A 9,310-nucleotide genomic window follows, 5' to 3' on the forward strand; every position below is an offset into this window, starting at 1 on the left:
CCCCAGACAAGTGGATACATTCTCTTCTTTTGGCAAAACCAGGTCATCAGGGTCACCCATCAGGATCCTGTTTGCACAAGAGCTGTGTCAACTCCATGTACTGATTGCCTAGGGAAGAAATTCTTAGAGAAGAGAGTGCTAGGCACCCAAATTTACTCTGGCTACTAGCTTTGAGGTTGGAAAGAATTTTGAACACATACTGGTGTCCATTATTGCTATTTTTCTACCTCTACCAATACTTCCACCAGTCCTGAGAATGCCTGGTTATTCTGATTTGGTATATTTTTGCCAGCGATGAACACAAAATGAAGAAGGCCTTTGTTATGGTTTGTGTCTGTGTGTCCCCCCAAAGCCTCATGTGGTCATGGGGCAGGCTTTTAGAGTCTGACTGATCATGGGTGTGAGAGCTACACCTGCCCTGGGGTGGATAGTTTGTATATGTAAGCAAGAGGAAGAGGCTGCTTGCGACCATTCCTGGCTTTTGTGCTTGTTGCTTTGCTGTGTTCTGTCGCCATGAGCTGTAGCCCTCTGCCATGTGCCACTCTGCCTGTAACCTGCCAAGTATGGACTGAAACCTCCACAAACTATAAGCAAAATAAACCTTTCCTTCCTTAATTTTGGGTGTCAGGTATTTTGTCCCAGCAATGAGAGAAAAGTAACCAAGACAGCCTTTGATGGAACAAAAATGTGACTTTAGCAAGCTGAGGGCTTCATAACAGAAATATAAAAGGCTCCAGCTGGGTAACAATGCTTGGTGCAGGCAAGGCACCAATGGGCTCTGACTAAGGTACCTGGAAATAGCAATACTTGGATGGTCTTGAGCCCTGGAAGCAGACCCATATGGTCTGTGGCTCATTGTGGGTACATGTTGTGACGGTGCTGGTGGGATCCTCTTGAGTGGCCTTCCAATGAGCGTGTGTGTGTGTGTGTGTGTGTGTGTGTGTGTGTGTGTGTGCCCACTCGTGCATATGCACATGTGTGTTGGCAGTGTGATTCAGCAAGAGTGTACTTCAAATAAAGTGGTATGGCCCTTCAGTGAGAATTTTGAGTCATCCTTGCATGAGATGTTCAGTAGGTCAGAATTTCTCACAGTAGTAGGCTCATAGAAACATCAGACTAGTGTGATTTATAACTGTAAACATGACCTGTTTCTAATCTTCCTCTTCTTCTAATGTTCCACACCCACCTCCTTCTGATAGCCACTCTGCCCCAACACTTCTATACTGAAAATCACATGGTCAAAGGAGAATGCTCATTGGAGGTTTGAGTAGAAGAGAGCTCTCCCAGTTGAAGTGCTGGATACTACAACATTTCAAAACCATTCTCATGTAAAAGTGAGAAGGAGAAACCATTGGGGGGGCACAGGATTCCATGGTAGGTTTGGGATAATAATGGCTAGATTGCAAGAAAAATGCTAAAAGAAGCACCTGAATGGTATGTTTTGGAGAAAATTTTTATATATACCATAACTTTTTAGAGAAGAGTCACAAGGTAAGGTATGGTATACAGTCTTACCTGGTGGTCCTAGCTTGGACTGGAAAAATAGTCAATGTTACTTCAGTGCCTTCTAGTTCTAGAATCAAGAACAATTGATTTAGTTGTACTAAGCTTTCAACCTTGGAACTTCAGATCAAAATCTCTCCAGCATTTATTTTATATTTATTTCCTAGCATCTATTTATCCTAATTTTGTCAACTGTACTCCATGTTTTCCTCTAGTAGACTACTCTATTCCCAGATTTCTACACATTTGATTTGTTGTTATGGAGTCCTCTTCTTTTTCAGCTTCAGAGTAGGGCAGGAGAATAGAGTCCTGAGTAATTAGAACATCATGTTGCTTTGGCCAAAGTGATTGGTCCAGAAATGAACACATGACCCAACAGAATCAGTGAGATGCACAGAGAGAATTACTGGGACTTCTGAGAAAGAAGCTGTATGTAGCTTCTTTTATGCAGCCATGTGGTGATCATGAAAGGACAGCCTGACTGAAAGTAAAGCCAACAGGAGGAAGAGCCAAGGCAGGCGATGGGAACAGAGGATTGGGTTTCAGTGTTCTCACAAGAGTTCCATAGCTCCTATCAAGGGCCCAGGACTGTCTTTGTGGGCATCTGTCTTGTGCAGTTGCACAAGGCTCCACGAGAAAAAGGATCCTGTGCTTGGATTTAGTGTTCTGGTGTTGCCTTGTTGAAAATCTTAAAACATTTTTATCTTTGAACTCGTGTTTTGCAAGTAAAGTCCAATAGGACAATGGAGCATGTGTGAGAACAGCAGAGAACACATAATGTGCTTGTGTGCCATTCTTTGCCACACCGTCTGCACATGGCATTCAGAATGACCCAGGAACACAGGACTTTAGGAATCTTACCATGTGTCCCGATTCAGTAACACTTGAAGTGAGAACAAGATAAGTCTATCATGTGTATGCCCGAGTAAGCAGGTGACTAACAGGAGGGCAGTCGGTACAGCATGGATACACTGCTCCAATTCCTGTCTTGGGTAAGACAGGGTAGGATGGCACAAGATTTCATTGCACTATTCAAAATGGGGCCTAATTTAAAATTTATGAATTGTTTATTTCTATGATATTTCATTTAATATGTTTGGATGACAAATGATTGAAACCACAGAAAGTGAAACTATGCATATGGGAGGATTATTATAAATTTCAGGGGGATACAATTTAGCCCATAACAGTGTTTAATTTTCTTTTTTCCTTTTATGTCAAGCTAGTTGGTTTTTTTTGTTTTTTGTCACTTAGAACTTGAAAGAGTCTAATTGAGACAGCTTTGCAGTGCAACTTTGTAGAATCTATTCCTTAGTGTTCTGCTACCAATGGACAGATTATATTTAACACCCGTAAGTAACTTGGAAATGAAGGAAAAGAGATAAAGTTGTCACAAAATGAAACCAGATCGCTTGTGAAAAATGTATCTTTACAATTCATCTGTGAAACCCAGAAAATATTAGTGCTAGTGGAGATTAGGTATAGCCCCTTCGTTTTCACAGGTAGTGGAATGGGGACTTGGACAACTCTAATTAAATTCACATAGCTTGGGAAGGACATGCTGGAACTCAGAGCCCCGAAGATTATGTCAGTGCAGTGATTTTGTCAGAATTCTTTCCATTCAACTTCACGGCACATAGTACAGAGACAAAGGTCATAATTTTGATCCTTGAGTTGATTTACCTGTTTAATAAAAACTATCTCTGAGGTTATCATGTGTACTTTAAACAAAAGACCACTTGAATAAAATATGCCCTTGTAATGCAAGATGCTTGGCTAAGTCCAAACTAACAAAATAAATGATTCTTGTTTAAACAACTTTAAAAAAGGACTGCAAATAAATGCATTTCTTATGCACACACAAAAAAATCACAAATGCTACAATCTGAACATAACTTTGTCGATGTGACCTCTATTATAGTATGTATAATTTAATCAATAATTAGAGAAAGCACTTCTCTAAGGCAATAATTGCCCTCAGAATCAGGATTGGGATTTGAAATTTAGAATACCCTGTATCCATCCTGGGGTTAATTCCACATGCAGGGCATAAACTTTTGGTTTCACGAACCAACAGGGAGCAGAAATAACACTATTTTACTTGCACTATTTTCTAAGGACAAGTCACGTACAGGGTGGATGGATATTTTTTATTTATTGAATGTTCTCAGCATTTCTCATTGGTGTCTCTAAGCAGCAGAACTAAGATCAATAGGAAGGCATAAAGTTGCAAGGTGGGAATGAAAAATGAGATTAAGAGCAATGCTTGTAAAAATGCAAAGATACCCGCTTGAAAGACAGTGAGGGCTGCACCACCCAGGCGCTATTAAGCTCTTCTTTCTTCTTGCATGACAGTGCCAATGCCTTGCCTGCTTGGAAAAAACTCTTTCCAATGCATGGAGAAATTTAAGGCACTATAGAGATAGAGGCAGTGACAGACAGCGTGGAATTCCAAGGGAAATGACCAGTGAGAGAGGAGGTATTTGTCATTGCCCTAGGTATACATGGCTATAAAGTAATGTGGCTGTGTTTTGAGTAGTTTGTTTTTTATTTTTTTGAGATACGGTCTGTCATAGTTTGGGGTTTTGCAAGGAGAACAATATGATACAGGACACGTATTTTATAAGATTATTTATAATAGTCACCCACAGAATCATATACAAAAAGAGAGTGCCGGAAATCTGTCCACACACTAAAGACCAAAGAATCCAGCTGAGGACCTGGATCCCACAGAGTTCAGCTGAAGACCTAGAGCCCATAACAATGCCTCCCAGGAGTCCAACTGGAGGTCTAGAGTCCATCACAAAATCTCATGCGGGTCTGTTTCACAGATCTGCGCTGGGAAGGCCCAAAGGTCCGTGGTGGAAGCTAGGAAGTCTGTGCCAGCAGGATGAAGGATCTGTGTCAGAAGGCTGAGAGATGTGCCCTGAGCCAGGAAGGCTCAGGAGTGTCTTCCTTTGACACTCAAAGGAAGAATCAGAGCTCCCCTGAAAAGTACCACAGCCATTGTCAGCAACAGTGAGGTCCTGAGCTGCCCTGATGATGAGGAAAGCCAAGCTCCCATCAGGAAAGCCAATATGACAGGTTTCTCCAGGACACTGGCAGTGCACCATCTTCCCCTCTGAAGCCAGGATGCGATGCTCAGAGTGAGGACCACAGCTCCCTAAAGTGAACCGAAGCCTTTCTCAGTGACAACAAGGTCCTGAGCTCCTCAGATAATAACAGCTGAGTTCATCAGGAAAGCCAGCATGAGAAGCTCCTCCAAGAGAACCAACAGCTCCTTACAGCTTCTAGCAGCACCCAATAGCTTCTAAGAGCTTCCTAACAGCCTCATAACAGTTCTGCCTCTTATGCAGTTGGTAACAATCCTCAGGTGGGCCTCCCACACCCTGCACCACAGGGTTCAGTTCAGTTGGGTGTTGTTGCAAGTTGACCACCAGCTGTCAATCTGCCACAGGGTCTCACTCTGTAGCCGACTGTGCTCGAACTCACAGCAGTCCTCCTGCCTCAGCCTCCTGAGTGCTGGGGGATTACAGGCATGTGACACCACAACTATATTAATAAACCCAAATAAAATTTTTCACTCAAAACAGTCACCATGACAATATATGCATTAAAACCCCATTGCCATTGTTTAACCTTTTGGGGTTTGCCTTTGTTCTTGCAATGTGTTCAGTGCTGATGAATAACCAATGTCTCTTGAGTTTTGGAAATTACCAGAAGCCAGGCAATTTGGTAGCTGAAGCCATGGTTTGAGTGAATCCTTTTTCCCTCATTTTCCTTCTTTCTTTACAAATGCTACCATGTGAAAACTGAGATCTTGGTAGATCTGACTTCAATTATAGTACGTACAGCTAATCAGTAATTACAGAAGACAACTTCTTTGAGGCATGAATGGGGTTATGCAGCCCCCACTGACTGCCTCCTTCCTCTTTCCTTCCCTCCCTTCCGCTTCTTCCTTCCTTCGTTCCCTCCTTCCTTCAACAATTAGCAATAAAAATGGAGAGTCAGTATAATAAACTAATGGAATTAATTTTCTGACATAATTTATAAAATAATGCTGAAGGCTTAAAGAAGAGTTTTAAGAATGACAATATCATCCACAGAGCCTCCCAAGGTGGCTATTTCAGGAGGCTTCAATATTCAGGTATAGTTAGTTTTTTGTAAAACACACACATACACACACACACACACACACACACACACACACACACACACAACTTGTATACAGATTGCAGCATTTTCAAGTGTCTTGCTTGTGTAAAAAAATGTGACTTTGTTTTCTATAGTTCAGCTAAATATACATTCAGAAATACCATTATTCCGTTGCTATAAACAGTACAATTTAAGTCAATTCTGTGTTTTTCTCTATTCCTGGCCTAAACTCCATTGAGCCATAATTTCTCATTTTTCCTGAGGCAAACCTAAGCAGTGAGGTGTTCACATTCTCCCAGGTATAGTAAAGCAGAGAGTGTCCATTCTTTGGTCTTCACCTGTGCTACACTCCCCCTGACCTTTACAGTTCTCCTGCCTGGTTCTCTGTGCTGTCCTTTGATGCCATGTCCCCTTGTCATGACTGTGAGGCCACCCAGGGTTATTACTTTGCTCTTTTCTCACTCTTGCTCATCTATATCTTTTTTTTTTTTTTTTTTTTTTTCTCCAAACCGGGAACTGAACTCACGACCTTGCGCTTGCCAGGCAGGCGCTTTTGCCACTGAGCTAAATCCCCAGCCCCTACTCATCTATATCTTTGAGAGGTAAATTGTCATGAAAATGAGGGAAAGAGTGAAAGATCAGTGTGTTTCCCACACCTTTTGGAGACACTGGAGACTTGGAGAAAACTTGGGTCCTCTGCCCCAGATATCTCTTGAAGCTGTTTGGCTCTACTGCTGCCTTACTTCAGTACTGTGTAAGAAAAGCTCAACCTTCCACATGTGGACCTGGTACACAGCAGGAGTTCTATGAATATTTACTGATTAGCTAACTGAATGAATGTAGGTGCTGCTTTCCAGAGTTCCAGAAGAGTAGCGTGTAGGTTTTGTCTTCCTTTGAATACCCAAACTTATGTAAGAATTCTCTTTTCTTCTTCACTCTCTTTGAAACTATCCCTGGATTGGTGTGGAGAAAAAAAGGATGCTGCTGGTTCTCTGAGACTCTGCAATAATAATTCTAGATGTCTGAGGGCTTCCTATTAGCAATGTAGTCTCTTGCGGACACTGCCAATTGCTACCCCTTGTTTGGTTAAATGATACTTGTCTTAGAGCTATCAAATGAGACATACTCTTTAATTCCTCCCAAGACTAGGTGCTCTGTGAAAGCCTTTGTGTCCTCATCACTTTTGTAATATTATGTTAAAAGTACTTGGCATATCTGATAGTCAGTGCATATCTTGGAAATATTTCATGTGAATCTGAATAATTGAACTGAAACAGGCTATTTTGACATTTCTCAGTATTACTAGTATTTTCCAGGTTTTGCTAGTTCAGTTATTGAGAAAAACTGAAAATGTAGTCTCAGTACTGGCAGCATCTTTGCAAACCTGGAGACAGTAGATTAAGGGGGAAAGGTTACACTTTCCAGGTACGTATCCATTGCGCTATACAAAAATTAGGGAGGTGATCTGGTTTGAAAATGTCATTTGTCAAACTTTTCAGATAGTTTCTTCTTAAAACAAGTTTTTGGCATATAGGTAAGGTCCTTTTAGCATTTTGGGGGAACAAATTAAGAGCTAACAAACTCAGTTATCGGATGTAAAATTTTGGTTACATAATAACCATATATTTCTTATAGTTCCGATTCCTTAGTTAGCATAAATGCCTTTGAAAGGAGGAGGACTCCTCACCAGCTGGTGTAGGGAACTCACCACATCACACTTTGCATAGTGAAGATTACAAATGGCTGGGAAATCCTTAACAGACAATTGGTTCCATTCTCCATGGCTTCATGAGAACAGCTACACGGATCTATCTAAACTGAAATGTTCTATATTTTGCTGAGAAGGCTCCACTTTCCTCCCTCCTTTGGTTCCTCCCTCCCTTCCTCTCTTTTCTTTCCTCCTTTCCTTTTGTCTTTTCTCAATTCTATTTCCCATATTACATTTTTGGCCAGTATGTCTGAGCTTATGATTGGCACATACACGAAGGGCTGAGAAAAATGCTTATTCTGAGTTGTTTAAATTTCATTCTTACCAAGTCACCTGTCCAAAAGAGCTAATATTTTTCAGAATAAAATAAATAAAAAAGTAAATAAAAGAATAAAAAAGTAAATAAAAGAATAAAATAAAAGGAAGTTACCAGTAGCCTGGGACACATGACTTCTTTTGTTAGATATCAGACAAGAAACTTATGAACTGTGCTCAGAACCAAGACAAACATTTATTAAGTAGTACAGTGCTTGATCTTTTGTGATTGGGTTTTACTTCAGCAAGGCATCAAAGCTGATAGGAAGGGTAGGAGTTAGAGAATATCAGTCCATTAATCTTAGATTTAAGGTAGATTGTTTAATATGGTTTTGAAATCTTGAACTACTTTTTAACTGGGGCAAGTACACACATTCAATTTAAAAATATTTAACTGCTTTTGCCTTAATTTTTACATTGGCTCTCTCTCTTCCAAATATTAGATGAGGAGCCTGGTTTATCAAGAAATGTCTTCTAAGCAACTCATTGCATATGCTACAGGTACACTGACAGTATTCATAATACGCTAAAAAGGTTTTTTTTTTTATTATGGAGTATTTCAAACATACTCCAAAGTTGTGATTATGGTATATTGACTTCTGTATATTCAAATTCTAACTGCAACATTTATCAGCTCATAGCCAATTTGATTTATCTAAACTTTCACCTACTTCTTCATGTGCTAAATTAATTTCAAGCAAATCCTAGACATCCTGGCATTTCATCCATGAAGATCTAAAAGATAAAGCTTCTTTAAAAAAAGTATAACCATCATGTCATCACACCCCATGTTATCACACTAAAAAATTAACAATACTTTTTAATGTTACCAAATATTGCCAGTAGTGTTTTTTACTCCATTTGTTAAATATTTGTTTCTTGAATCAAGATCTAAATTAATCAAAATATTGCAGCTGATTGATAGGGTTTTTAGCTTTTTATATGTAATCAAAACATGACCCCACTCTTATTTTCCGTGAATATATTTGTGGCAGAAATTCAATTTTTCATCCTGTGAATTTCCCTGTGTCTTGATTTTGCTGATTTCATTCCTGTGGTGTCATTTAATATGTTCCTACATCCCCTGTGTTTTCTGCAAATTGGTAGCGAAAGCCAGAGGCTTAATCTACATCCTAGGCAGCAAATGTATGTGTCTATTAGATGACACCTAATGCTGAGTATTCTTTCTTTTTGATAGCATATATTCTAACACTTATTTATACACTTTATTTTTCATTCAATTCCTCAGTGAATATCCTACCTGTCAATAAAGACTTTTAGAGCCTTTAAAGGGAGTTTGGCATCTTGCATGTTCTGTGTCTTGTCTTTCCGAACTTGGATTCATGGCAGGTGGCCTAGATACTGTTTATTGACTTGAGGCATAACCATTAACCAACATGACAAATACATAGAACTGATTTTACTCTTTATTAAGATGCTTAGGCAGGAGGACAGGTGAGTTTTATGGCTGTTCATTAAAAAATAAGTTAATTATACCAAGGAACAACTCTTAGGCAAAATTTAATGTGCAATTAAGATTATTTTTTCTTTGCATCTTACATGGTGATTAGCTGTGTGATGCTCTAACTCCATCTACAATTCATTTATGAGTAGAATGGAATAAGAGAC

This window comes from Chinchilla lanigera, unplaced genomic scaffold, assembly GCF_000276665.1.
Source record: "Chinchilla lanigera isolate Chin_1 unplaced genomic scaffold, ChiLan1.0 scaffold00012, whole genome shotgun sequence".
NCBI classification, from domain to species: domain Eukaryota; kingdom Metazoa; phylum Chordata; class Mammalia; order Rodentia; family Chinchillidae; genus Chinchilla; species Chinchilla lanigera.